General features: G+C 44.6%; 1 protein-coding gene and 1 pseudogene across 2 annotated transcripts in view; both read right to left on the bottom strand.

The window, feature by feature from the left end:
• Positions 1–14,483, bottom strand: part of MLH1 (mutL homolog 1) — a 178,449-nt gene that overhangs the window by 86,785 nt on the left and 77,181 nt on the right. The gene's annotated exons all lie outside the window — the stretch shown is intronic.
• Positions 6,234–6,349, bottom strand: LOC141146350 (5S ribosomal RNA; annotated as a pseudogene).

Here is a 14,483-nt window from a genome sequence, read left to right on the forward strand (position 1 = left end):
AATCAAAGATAGGTTACTTTTGGGCTGATGTGGACATGACCATTATACGGATAATAAAAGTATGTAAAAGAAAGGGATAGACAGGGCAATACGCTCCTTGAGAGGTATGAGGCAGAATATGCAATGTTGCAATGTATGGCAAGATTTGGTTTTGTTTTGTTATGGTTTTTTTCTTTCTATCTCTTTCCTTCTTTTTTCTTTTTCTTTTTATTGATTGATATTTTCTTTCTCCCCCCTATACTGGAGAATACTATATTGCACTAAACACAATGAACACAGACAAGCATAATAGAGCTATATTATACTGAGATTGATCCCACTGATTTTATTGGAAAATTATTGTGTCTCCCCTTTTTACAGTTTAAAGATATTATATAACACAGGAGTTTTCCTATACAAGGGAGATACTATTCCAGTCAATATCCGAGTATACCATCTGATATTCAGACATATACTCTCTACGAGGCATATTATATGTCAAATTTATTGTTAAAGGATAATAGTGCAATTGCCTTTACTTTTGTTAGAATGCAAATAGAACCTCCTGTTGGCAATTTTAAAATGTTGATAACTGTATTCATGACGAACTGCACTAATACTCTAAAATATGTATACATTCAATGTTTCAACGTATATGATGTATGATTTTATTTCTTATGCAAAATAAAAACCTTTCTGATTTAAAAAAAGAAAATGGGGACATACTGCCAAGAGACAGTCATGGAGATGTGTTACATGACTGCTTGAGATCATTGCTATTAGAGACTCTTTACAAATCTTTCACAGCCCTCTTAAAATTTACTTGTGCCACTTTTGAAAGTTCTCGTAACAAGACCAATTATAAAAGTTAAAAGGGATAAAAAGATAAAAAATAGAATTCCTTGATGCATTTAATCTATTTTTTTTTTTTTACTCCTCCAAAGTATGACAAAAAGAGCACCTGGCTTCCTAAAGCTACTGGACCTATCAGGGAACTGCAGCAAACATCTTCACACATCCAGAGTAGGTGGGATTCTTCCTGTAACTGGAGGAATTTATGCAGAAGGTTCGCAGGATAAATAGCCTGGGAACTGTAAAAATACAGCGGAAATAAAAGCTTGGGTGTGTAGGTGTGTATTTAGGACTACCCAGTCCACCAATATAGAAAGACAAGACACTCTGATGGAAAGCTCTTATAGTGCACTAACTCGATGGGTCAATTTAGCAGCAGCTAAAATACTGTCTTGAGAAAAAAAAATGTAGTTAGTAGATAAGGGTTTGAAAGGCTTTCCTGATAAGAGCTTGAAAGACAACAGATATCCTGTTTAGGTAAAAGCTTGACCTAGACTAGACTTGGCACTAGCCTTCAAAAATCTGGCAATTAGGGGATCCAAAGCCAATCTTCCAAAAAAAGAGATTGTACCTTTTAAGGCTAGTTTACACTTTCTTCAAAACATGGCTTCAGACACGCTTTGTTAAAAGCTCTCTGAACGCCAGTCAAAGCTCCTGTCACTAAATAAAATGGTTAGCTTACAGTCCTGTTTACACCTGCCTCTGCTTGGTGCTTCGATGAGGCTTTGGTGGGGCTTCAAGTGAGCGTTGTTAATAGACTTCTATAGAGGCTTTGAAGACACTTTGAAGCACCACTGAAGCTACATGGGGTACAATTTTTGAAGCAAAGCCAAAGCAAAGCAAAAGCAGGAGTAAACAGGACTGTAAGTTAACCGTTTTATTTAGTGACAGGAGCTTTGACTAGCGTTCAGAGAGCTTTAACAAAGCCTGTCCAAATGCCTTGTTGAAGCCAAAGCAAGTCTAAATGAGCCCTTAGGGTGCTGACAGCAAGGAATTTATCAACCTCATCTTTCAAGAATTCCAGTACTGAAACAGCGATCGAGAGGCTGTAGTTTCCCTCAACACACCAAGTAGAGAAAAACACTATTTACTGTAAACGGGTCTAGTTATTGCTTTGTGATTTGAAGTAACGGTGACCCCCCACCCAATCCGGTGGACCATCCCCTTCTTCAGTAACTGCTCCACAGATCCCAATCCCCTAGATTCAACAGATATGATGGTGAAGAATTGGACCTTGTGACAGCAGATACTCTTAGAGGAAGAATTAAAGGAGTTTCTACCGCTAGTTGATGTGGAGTCAAGAAGCAAGCCCTTTTGGGCCAGAATGGACTACAAATGATTTGTTGCTTCCTTCTGCAGCTTCCAGATCACCTGTGGAATGATGAAAAGGGGGAATGTATGGCACAGATGGAAGTTCTATGATTGAGCCAAAGTATCTGTGCTGAAAGCTGCATCATCTGTGTTTAGGGAAAAGTAAGTCTGAACCTTTGTGTTCTGCAAATCCACTTGCGGAAAGCCCCATGTCTCTTTCAACAAAAGAAAAACCTCCTGTTTTTTTGTTTACTCCGTTTCTAATATTTGGCGATAACTGAGGAAACTGACAACGTGATCGAGTTTGTTTAGGTGAACTGCTGAAAGCAAAGAAAATACAAAACACAGCCCAGGAAGACATGGCTGTTGTGTTCTCTGAGAGGACTTGTAAATGGTAGCCCTAAATGTCCTGCTAAAAATTGGATATAGCTAATTATACTACCTTGAGCTTCCAGGATGGCTTCCCTGTATTGTTATGTAACCAAGACCCTACACCTATTACCCTATATACAACCCTCCTAACCCCAGGAACTTGCATCTGTGGTCAGTCTTAATGTTGTTGGAAGGACTAGCATAGGTCTAGAGATAAGCTAGGGATGCTCCTCCAGCACTTTAGTGAACTCTTCACACGTGGCAGAGGAGTGATCAACCGGTCTTAGTTTATCTGGCAATACAGCTCTGAAGCACAAAAAATTGGAAAGGTTGAAGGTACAGTCTGGTTGACTGAACTTCTGCAATTGAGGATGACATTAGTCCTAGAGCTGGCAATCTAGTCTAAGCTCAGAGAAGCATCACACTGAAGCAGGGACACATAGCTTCTCAATCTTTTATTCCAGAAGAAAGATCTGCTGGCATGAATCACTAACACAGCCCAGAATATCAAGATAGGATGTAATGGGTTTAGGTTCACGCCGGTCGCTCAAAAGAAGTTCTGGAACTGCTTATGGGCAACAGGCCTCCTGCGATTCTGTTTGCACGATTTTAACGCGATTCATCGGATGTCAATGTCCACAACACAGAATTCCATGGTGTGAATGGAGTCTAACTGATTTTCTGTTGTTACAAAGAACAGAAGATCATCCAGGTGCAATATCACTGAAATCTACTTGAGGAGCAAAGAGGTGAAAGCCTCTGTCCTAAGTTTGGTAAAGATCCTTGGGACCAAAGGGGAGTGCTCTGAATGGGAATATGCAAATAGGCGCCCTTACGCCATGGAGCAGTTTGGGGGGGGGGGTTTAGACTGAAAAAATGTATCCATTAGAAAATTCTTGTATTAAAAAGGATTTCTATGGTCACAGCATATACTTTCATTTTACAATATCAGCATTGTGATCATACAAACAATAGTTATTTTGACAGAAAAAAAATCTTGAAAAATCTCTTTTCATGATGAGAGTGCTGCCTATCTGTTGGCCATCTATTTCTACAGTCTACTGATTTGCCATTCTGAATGCCGATGTGTGACCAACAGGCTCAGGGAGATAACTGACAGATCTGCAAGTACTGTGATTGGAGCGAGAGAACCTGGAATTAGGTACAGCAGGGAGTTCTGCAGATCCTGACCCGGAATGAAGAACAGCTGTACGACTCCTGGAGTTTTCAGGTGATAACACAGGTAGAACTTTGCAGAGTGGCGGGAGAGCATCAACCCATCTCCTAGGCAATGCTCTCCCTCCAAACCACTCCTCTGTACTGATCAGCTGCTCAAGCTTTCTCCTACTAGTTCTTGCAGCTCTCCACAAAGACATCTGTCAGCACGCCTGAGCAAGGGAGATGCACGCTCACAGTGGAGACGTTGGAAGGAACCTTTTTCACTGTAAACGTTTTTGTTCTTGTCTGAAATATGATCGAATATAACTTCCAGCTCAAGACCAGAAAGATTGCCTGAAAAAAAGAATGCCACAAAGTTTACTTTACTTAAAGTACTATCCGGGGTTGAAGTGGATTCCCTCCCGCTAGAACTTTAAAACCCACAGCCTGGCAAACTTAGATATAAGCAAACATCCCTTCTGATTCTGCAGATGCACGGGCAATAAACCAAATAGCCCTAAAGTGGGGAAAGAATCTAGAAAAACCACATTCTAAATTTCTTGCCATGCAGGTCAAGGCAAGAACCGACTTAAAATCTGAATGGGTAGATTTCCATGCATGCTTAAGAAAATCTATGCTTTATTTCATCCTTTAGCAAGCCCATGTCATCAATGGGCAGATCTTATTTTTTTGAGACTTGAGAAAAAGATGCATCAAGCTTAGGCATCTTATTTCAAATGAGAGGAAATCAAAGTGGAATCTTTTCAGCATCTAGAAAAGGAAGGCCTCTCAGGATCTTGCCATTCCTTCTTGGAGTCCGATAATAGTTTTTTTTATAACAGCTTACCTGTAAAATCCTTTTCTTTTGAAGTATATCATGGGACACAGAGCCATAGTAATTACTATGTGGGTTATAGTCCACCTTTAGGTGCGGGACACTGGCACACCCTAAACAGGAAGTTGCCTCCCTATATAACCCCTCCCATACCGGAAGCACCTCAGTTTTGTAGCAAAGCAATACACGTGTATACTAGAAAGAGGGGCGGGACCTCTGTGTCCCATGATGTACTTCAAAAGAAAAGGATTTTACAGGTAAGCCGTTATAAAAATCCTATTTTCTTTGATCGTACATAACGGGACACAGAGCCATAGTAATTACTATGTGGGATGTCCCAGAGCAATGCCAACTGAGGGGAGGGAGACACAACAAAAGTAGGGCACCATGAGATCAGAGGACTTATACTGCTGCCTGCAGTACACTGCACCCAAAGGCAACATCCTCATGTCTTTTAACATCCACCTGATAGAATCTGGTAAATGTATGAATTGAAGACCAAGTTGCGGCCTTGCAGATTTGAGCCATGGAGGCTTGGTGATGTATTGCCCACGAAGCACTAACAGCCCTAGAGGAGTGCGTTTTGATTCGAGAGGGTAGAAACGACCTCTTTAAACCATAAGCTAGAACGATTACATGTCGAACCAAAGAAAGCGAAGCAAGTGGTCGTTGAAATAATACAGATAAGGCCGAGACCTGTCCTTAGAAAGCACTCAAGGCCAGCTTTATTTCTCACCCCATCTGCAGAAAGTCAAAGATTCTACCTTTGACCTATTTCCTGGGGTGCAACCCTTGGTTTTCACACCAGGAGACATATGCTTCCCAGACTCCATAATATATAATTATGGAGGCCAGCTCCCTTGCATTGACCAAGATAGAAACCACTGAACCCGACAGCCCACGTTTGTTCAGAGTGTGGGTCTCAATAGCCAAACTGTTAAATTTAGCGTTTGTAAAGTAGGATGGAATACAGGACCTTGCGAAAGAAGGTCTGGCCGTGGCGGTAGGGTCCATGGGTCCCCTACTTTCATCTTTACTATCCCTGCATACCAAGATTTCCAAGATTTCCTGGGCCCAGCTGGAGGCCACAAGAATCACCGACTTCCCTTCCTGCTTGGTCCTGCGAAGAACTCGTGGATGCGGGCCGAATAGGAGGGAATGCATAAATCAGTGAGAACCGTTTCCACGGGAATAGCAAGGCATCTGTTCCGCATGCTAGCGGATCCTTTGTTTTTGACACAAAGTTGTCTATTTCTTTGTTGAACCTGGATGTAAACAGATCTATGTCTGGGATACCCCATATTTGATATATTGACAGGAAGATATCGGGGTGAAGGAACCATTTTCCCGGGAACAACTGCTGGCGACTCAAGTAGTCCGCCTGCCAATTTTCTATTCCTAGAATGAAGACCGCCGATAGGCAAAGTACATTGTTTTCTGCCCAAGATAGGATACGATTCACCTTTCTCTGGGCCGCACAACTTCTTGTGCCCCCTTGGTGATTAATATAGGCCATTGCTGTGGCATAGTTGGATTGAATCCTGGCAGGACAATACCGTAAACTGAATGTTCAGGCCCTCAGAACCAAGTGCTCTGCCTGAAATTTCTAGAATGATAATGGGCAAGGTCATTTCTGATCTGGGCCACTTCTGTGGTAACTGAAGGAAGGATTTTCCCCTTTGCAGATTTTTGGATATTAACCATAAACCGAGGCACCGGCGTACCCAGCCTACAGTACCTGGTATTTCCAGGTGGTCCATCCGGGTGCTAACCAGGCCCGACCCTGCTTAGCCTCCAAGATCAGACGAGATTGGGCGCTTTCAGGGTGATGTGGCCGTAGGCTTTGGAGTCAGACACATTAGGAATCTAGAGCTTGCACCCTTTGTTCCAAGCCGATAGGATAATGTTTTGCAGCAGTCTCGAATGAAACTGAGCATAAAGAACGGCCTCAAATGAAGCCACCATCTTTCCCAACAACCTCATGCAAAGGTGAATAGAAGAATTCATCTTGCTTCGACCACCTAAATTAGTTCCTTTATGGCGCTGATCTTTGCCTGGGACAAGAATACCCTTTTCTGGGTGTACCTATGATCAGACCTAAGTATCTTAGCCCTTTTCATGGTTTTAAAGAAGATTTCTCCTAGGCTGAGAAACCGACCTAGATATTCCAGGTAGTTGAATGTGGTGACCATACTTTGGTCTAAGCGGGCTACCGACAGGACTATCAAAAACAGATTGCCAGGCAAACCATAATCGTTATATACCTTGGGCCCTTAATCTGGCTAGAAGAGGGGCCAGAACCTTTGTAAATACTCAAGGTGCAGTAGATAGACAGGAAAGCAGAGCTACACACTGAAAATGAAGATTTTCAACCTTGAAGAGTAGATATTACTAGTGAGCGGGGCATATGGAGGTATGATGTCGATTGACGCCAGAAGTTCTCCTTGTAGGATGGAGATAACTCATTAGATTGACTCCATGCAAAAAAAAAAAGAGTGGTTATATTCAGGAATTGAATTTAGATTTTTGAGATCCAGAATGTCCATTTGGATTTAATCAAACCCCAACCTCTGCTCTTACATGGGGGCCACCATGATCACTTTTTGCCAAAAGATGGTCCAATGCTTGAGAGAAAGACTTCTTCTCTGGATCCTTAGGAACATTTGATCTGAGAAAACGAGGAGACTGGAACTCTTGGAACTCCAGTTTGTACCTTGGAGCTATTGAGGAAGTCCCCCATTTGTCTTGACACTCTTCCTGCCAGATTCTTGAGAACTGCAGAAGAATTCTCCCTATTGAGCGAGCGGGGGCGCCTCCTCATAAGGAGGTTTCAGTATCTTGTAGGTTTCCTCCCCCAAGACCTCTTTTGTCCCTGGAGTTAACCCTGAGGATTACCTTTTGAAACTGACTGCAGAAGCAGTCGTGACTGTCTGGAGGCTGATGCCCCGGTCACAGAAGAAGGAGCTTTAAAAGAAAATACATTTACTCCTTTTCTTAAATGGCAAAAGGGGTGCTTTTTCCACTAGAATTTCTTTGGATGTATTATCCAAAACATTCCCAAATAGCTGTTTCACTGCAAAACGAAGACTAGCCAGGAGTTTATGCATGGTGCTTAGCGAAGGGCGCAAGGCTAGAATCTCTCATAGCGACTATTGCAAACATAAAGCTGCCAGATCCTGGGCCTGCTGAGCAGGATAACCTTGAACACCTGTTTAAGCTGGTCTCTCAACGATTAAGCAATTACTGTCAGCGCAGGCTGAGATACTCAATCTGCCAGAGAAAAAAGTGTTTTTTTTTTTTTTAACTTAACATTTTATCCGTTGGATCCCTAAGCATTTGAGCATTGTCTGACAGACAAGTCAAACTTTTATCCACAGAGGATATAACAGCGTTAATTGCTGGTATACCCTACTTAGTGAATTTCCTCCACCATAGGATGAAGTGTGAAAACTTTTTAGGAGGGAAAATAATGCTTTTCTGGGTGATCCTCTCAGATACAAAAAAGCTTTTCCAACAATGCATGGACAGGAAAAGGCATGCACAGCTTGAGGAGGCTTTAGCGAACCCAAACACTCAGTTAAGGGTACATAAATGTGGAGTGGACCATTCAGCAAAAAATTGCACCATCAATCTTAAGATTGAAACAGCTGATTCTCCCACATTTAACAGCTCAGAAGAGGAGTAATCAGCCTCACTATGGTCCCCTGAGGGAATTTGTCTTCTCCCGCCCCTAGTTCCTTAGTTTGAGGGTCCTGGGCAATGGAGAACCTGTCACATTTTGACCCATATTGGGATGCGATTAAGTCGCTAAACTTTTTTTTTTTTAAACCTATCATGGCTGAGCAAAAAAGATCTTTTTTAGTAAAGTAAACAGGGGCTGCAGTGTTGAAAACAGTTGCAAACATTTCATGGCCCCGATGCTCACTCTGACCAGCCCCCCTGTCTCGGGGACGATGCCATTTGTAGAATGAGTAGGCTTTCCAGAGCTTGAGGGAGACCCCTTTAGCTAATTTTTTGGGGGTGTTTCAACCCCCCCTTCTGACCTTAGCCCGATGCACAAAGCAGAGGTACTACCAGAAGAAATCGCATCTACTGCTTGAGCAATAGTCCAGCCACTGCCGCTGCTATTAATGCTCAGCCTGATACAAATATGTCAATTTTGCAGCCAGCACAAATGTTTTTTTTTTTTTTTAAACACACTCCCGCGTTGGAGGACGCCAATTCCGCGCTAAGCCCTGCCCCCACCTCGCATCGCGCCCCCCCTCCTTTCTCTTTCAAAATAGGATTTTTTATAACAGCTTACCTGTAAAATCCTTTTCTTTCGATGGACATCACGGGACACAGAGCCTCAGTAATTACTGATGGGTTATATAGGTATCACTAGGTGATTGGACACTGGTCACACCCTAAACAGGAAGTTCAACCCCCTATATAATCCCTCCCATTGCAGGGATACCTCAGTTTTGTAGCCAAGCAATATAAGTGTATTAGAAGAGGGGCGGGACCTCTGTGTCCCGTGATGTCCATCGAAAGAAAAGGATTTTACAGGTAAGCTGTTATAATAATTAGAAAATATAATTATAATAATAATTATTATATTTCTCGAACATCACGGGACACAGAGCCTCAGTAATTACTGATGGGATGTCCAAGAGCAATGCTACCTGAGGGGAGGGGAACCACAACCAAGTAGGGTGCAATCAGACCTGAGGACCTTGTACCGCTGCCTGCAGCACACTACGCCCAAAGGCGATATCCTCATGCCTTCTTACATCCACCTGATAAAATCTGGTGAATGTATGAACTGAAGACCAGGTTGCAGTCTTGCAGATTTGAGCCATAGAGGCCCAGTGATGCACTGCCCAAGAAGCACCAATAGCTCTTGTGGAATGTGCTTTGACCTGAAACAGAGTAATCTTCTGTTTCAAACTGTAAGCCTGAATAATCAATTGCCGAATCCATTTAGAAATGGTAGATTTTGACGCTGCCTGTCCTCTATTCGGACACTCTGGCAGCACGAACAAAACATCCGTTTTGCAAATTTGAGCAGTTGTTTCCAGATAGGCCTTGACTGCTCTTACCACATCCAAAGAATGTAATGATCTTTCTTCCAGGGAACAGGGATCTGGAAAAAAGGAAGGCAGAACAATGTCTTGGTTTAGATGAAAATATGAAACCACCTTCGGTAAAAAACTAGGATGAGGGCGCAATACCACTCTATCCTTGCATAATCAAATAAGGCTCTTTACAGGAAAGAGCTGCTAATTCTGATACTCTTCTAGCAGAAGAGATGTCTACCAGAAAAATTTACTTCCTTTTCAGCAAGACCAAAGGAATCTGACGTATTGGTTCAAAGGGCTGTTTCTGTAAAACAGACAGAACCAAGTTTAAGTCCCAGGGGTTTAGGGGTGCCTTAACCGGAAGATTAAGACGCGTCACCCCCTGCATAAAGTTTCGGATCAAAGAATGCGAAGCAAGTGGCCGTTGAAATAATACTGATAAGGCCGAGACCTGGTCCTTGATGGTACTCAAGGTCAGCTTCATCTCTAATCCCAATTGTAGAAAATAAAGAATTCTACCAATCACATATTTTCTGAGATGCCAATCCCTGGATTCACACCAGGATACATAAGCTTTCCAGACTCTATGATAAATTACTCTGGAAGCTGGCTTCCTTGTATTGATCAAGGTAGATATCACCAGACCTGAAACCCCACGGCTCTTCAGAACCTGGGTTTCAATAGCCAAACCGTCAATTTTAAACGTTTGTAAGGCAGGATGGAACGCTGGACCTGAGATAACAGGTCTGGGCGTGACAGTAGGGTCCACGGGGAACCCACCGTCATCCTTACTATTTCTGCATACCAAGTCCTCCTGGGCCAAGTGGGGCTACCAGAAGTACCAACCTTCCTGCCTGATCCTGCGATGGAATCGTGGCAGTAGCAGAATATGCGGGAATGCATAAACTAGTGAGAACCGATGCCACGGAATCACCAACGCATCCATCCCATCTGCAAGAGGATCTTTTGTCCCTGCCACAAATCTGATATAAGCCACTGCTGTGGCATTGTCGGACTGGATCCTGACCTGGCAACCCTGCAGCCTGAGAGTCCAGGTCTTCAGGGCTAGATATGCCGCACGGATCTCCAGAACGTTGATGGGTAGAGACCTCTCGGTCTTGGACCATACCCCTTGGACCGCAGACTGTTCCAGAACTGCTCCCCAACCCGAAGCTTTCGGGTATTAACCACCAATTGAGGCAATGACGCACTGCCTGAGACAAGTGCATCGGAAAATCTAATGCGTGAACCCTCTTGTTCCAGGCCGACAGGATACTGTGTTGCAACAGTCCTGACTGAAACTGAGCATAGGGAACTGCTTCTACGAAGCTATCCTCTTTCCCAGCAGCCTTATACAAAGGCGGACAGAAGGACCCTTCCAGGTCCTGACTACCAGAATCAGCTCCCTTAAGGCAGTGATCTTTGCCTGAGGTAAAAAATACCTTCTTCCTGGCTTGTATCTATGATCAGACCCAAATACTCCAGTCTTCTTACTGGTTTTAGGAAAGATCTTTCTAGGTTGAGAATCCAACCTAGGTGTTCCATATACTTGACTGTGGTCCTCAAGTTCCCGTTCAACGAGGCTACTGACCGGTCTATCAAGAGCAGGTCGTCTAGGTATGCTATGTCAGTTATACCCTGAGCCCTTAATCTGGCCAGAGGAGGAGCCAAGATCTTTGTGAACACTCGAGGTGCAGTGGCTATCCCGAAAGGCTGAGCCACAAACTGGAAATGACGCCCTCCTATCTCGAAGTGCAGAAGCTTCTGATGAGCAGGAAAAATGGGCACATGCAGATATGCATCACTGATGTCTATCGATGCCAGCAAATTCTCCTCCCTGCAGGATGGAGACTACTGTCCAAATTGATTCCATGCGGGAAGACCGATTCAGATGCCTTAGATCCAGAATGGGTCTGACATCCCCATTTGGCTTTTGGACCGTAAAAAGGTTGGAATAAAAACCCAATCCTTGATTCTTCGCGGGAACCACCATAATGACCTCTTGCGACAAAAGTCGCTCTACCGCTAGGAGTGACTGCTTCTTCTCTGGATCTCTGGGGACACTTGATCTGAGGAAACGAGGAAAGGGAAACTCTTGGAACTCCAGTTTGTAACCTAAGGTTACCGTGGAGATTACCCATCTGTCCTGAAATCCTCCTGCCAGAGCTCTTGAAAACTGTAGCAGTCTTCCCCTCACTCGAGCGAGCGGGGGCGCCCCTTCATAAAGAGGTCTTAGAGTCCTGTCTAGCAGGCTTCTTCCCCCAGGACTTCTTTGTCTCTGGGGTTTGACTCTTGTTTCTTGACCCAGACGGAGAAGACCGTCGCGACTGCCTAGAGGCTAATGCCCCTGGCACTGGGGAAAAGAGTCCGTTTGAAAGAGGGACGCTTACTCCTCTTCTTAAAAGGTAAGAGAGTGCTCTCCCACTAGAGAACCTTTGAATATAATTATCCAAGTCTTCTCCAAACAACCTTGCACCATGAAATGGAAATCCAGCCAGAAGTTTCTTACATGGTGCTTCAGCTGACCAATTTTTCAACCATAAGATTCTACGCATACGCACCAACCCAAGTGAAAAAATGAGGGGTTTGCATGATAGAATCTCTAATGGCGTAAACAGCAAAACATAAGGCCGCTGGAAGGTTCCTGGGCCTGCTGTTCAAGTAAAACTTTGATGAGCTGTTTAACATGGTCTCTTAAGTATTGACAGACTGCGATTGCTGCCATTGCAGCTTGAGCTACTGAACCTGCTAAGGAGAAAATATCCTTCAATAGGGATTCTATCTTTTAATCAACAGGATCCCTGAGCCTCTGAGCATTGTCTACAGGACAAGTCAGACTACAGAGGAAATGGCGGCATCAACAGCCGGTATCCCCCACATCTTTATAAACATTTCTTCCATAGAATAAAGTGTTGAAAACTTTTTCAGGCGGAAAAAAACGTTTTTATCTGGGTGATCCCACTCAGAATAAATGAGCTTTTTCAAGTAAATTATGTACAGGAAAAGCATGTGTTGTTTGAGGAGGCTTCAGTGACCCCAAAGAAATAGAGGGTTCTTTAACTGATTCAGACACGGGTACTTTAAATGTGGAGCGGACCAATCCAGCAAGGATCCCTTCTCCACTTGATTCCTCAGAGAAGGAATCATCCGTCCCATCCCGATCCTCTGAAAGGGATTTTTCTCCCCTATCCCAGAGCTCCTCTCCTGAGGGTCCCGGGTAACAGAGGAAGACCTAGTGCGTTTTCTTCCACTGAGTGAAGCTGCAACTACAGCCATTAATCTTTCCTCTAGACCATTAATGGTTGAGGAAAAAACCTCCTATGTAATGTATACAGGGGCTGAAGTGCCAAAAGCAGGTGTAGCCCATGACCCCAACGGCTCTCCCTGGCTAGTCGTCCCTGGCCCCTCAGGGGGGGAGAATGCTGCAGAAAGGGGGTCCTCAGAACCTAAACGAGATCCCCTAGAGTCTCTGGTTCTTGGGGTATTTGAACCTCTTCTACCCATAGTGCAAAGCAACAAGGTGGAGGTATCACAAAATGAACACTGACTGCTGAGCGATGTAGTCTGGCAAAAGCCTTGCTACCAAATGCCCAGTCTGGTGTTCTCTTAGTAAATGCTGGCTAGGAGAATGCCTGTGTCCCACCTTGCATGCGACCGTCAGCTCTGTGTCCCTCCAAAGGATTAGTGCACCTGTAATCTGTGCCTTTAATAGCCTGCAGCCGGCATCTGTGGGCGTCTGAGCATGCTGCCAGACTTTCACTCAGGGATTTGAGCGCAGCTGTGCTCTTTACACTACCCTTGGAGTCTACAGTGCATTCACAGAATCACCCTTTCCCCTGAGCTACTCGTCTCGCCGTGCTGACGCCCCGCCCCCCCCTCTTCGTTTTTCGAAAAACGCGCGCTTCCAGCGCAAGCCGACCCTCTGGGACAGCATGGAGGGAAGGCTGGGGGAGGGGAGAGGCCGGTAGTAATGGGGCCTGCACCTGGCAATGGCAGCAGCAAAAGTGCGGTGTACAACCGCCTTTACAGACCACCTGCGGCCTCCCCCTAGTCTGGGGGGAGATATCCCTAAGAAGAGCCCCCATCCCATCCTACCTGAGCCGGCCGGAGGAGCTTGTGCAGCGTGGAAACACAGACAGACATCAGCATGACATCAGCATGAGAAGGTATGTGCTCTTGGCAGCCCCCGGTGGTGACAATAGGCATAGCATGCATTTACCTTAAAGGAGAAAACCCACTAGAATTAAAAAATTCTGTGTAATCCCCCTTACCTTATCCAGCCGCAGGGTTCTGTTATACAGACCCAATCTTCACCTCCCGCGGTGGGCTCCGTTTGAAAAAAAACCTTCAGAGACTGGGGCCCCCTACGAACAGTTCTGGCCTGTAAAGCACCGGCCAGAAATAAGGATAGAAAACCATTTTCTGATATGTGGGGTCCAGCTCTCTAAAAAGAGAAGCGTTACAGGTAAAACCTCATTTCTTCGGACACGAGGCCCGGGTACGATTCAATTCGGCCTAGAAAAGACACTTTGAAATGGATCCGGTTCGCCTGGCTTGCCCCAGTATAGGATATAGGATATTCCTTTTGGAGCTCAGCACAGGACATCTTTACACGTCCATCACCTAAGACACTGGCGTAAAAACTGAGGTATCCCTGCAAGGGGAGGGATTATGTAGGGGGTTGAACTTCCTGTTTAGGGTGTGACCAGTGTCCAATCACCTAGTGATACCTATATAACCCATCAGTAATTGAGGCTCTGTGTCCCGTGATGTTCGAGAAAGAAAAATAGTTTAGAAAGCACGGGCCTCCGATCCGACGGGATCGGCTTGTGAGTAAGAGATGGCGTGGAGGAGACCTGGAAGCTGCAGCCGAGTAGGGGCGGTGAAAGAAAACGGCATTGACAATCGTTTTCAGT

Source organism: Aquarana catesbeiana, linkage group LG05, assembly GCF_042186555.1.
Source record: "Aquarana catesbeiana isolate 2022-GZ linkage group LG05, ASM4218655v1, whole genome shotgun sequence".
Lineage (NCBI taxonomy): Eukaryota > Metazoa > Chordata > Amphibia > Anura > Ranidae > Aquarana > Aquarana catesbeiana.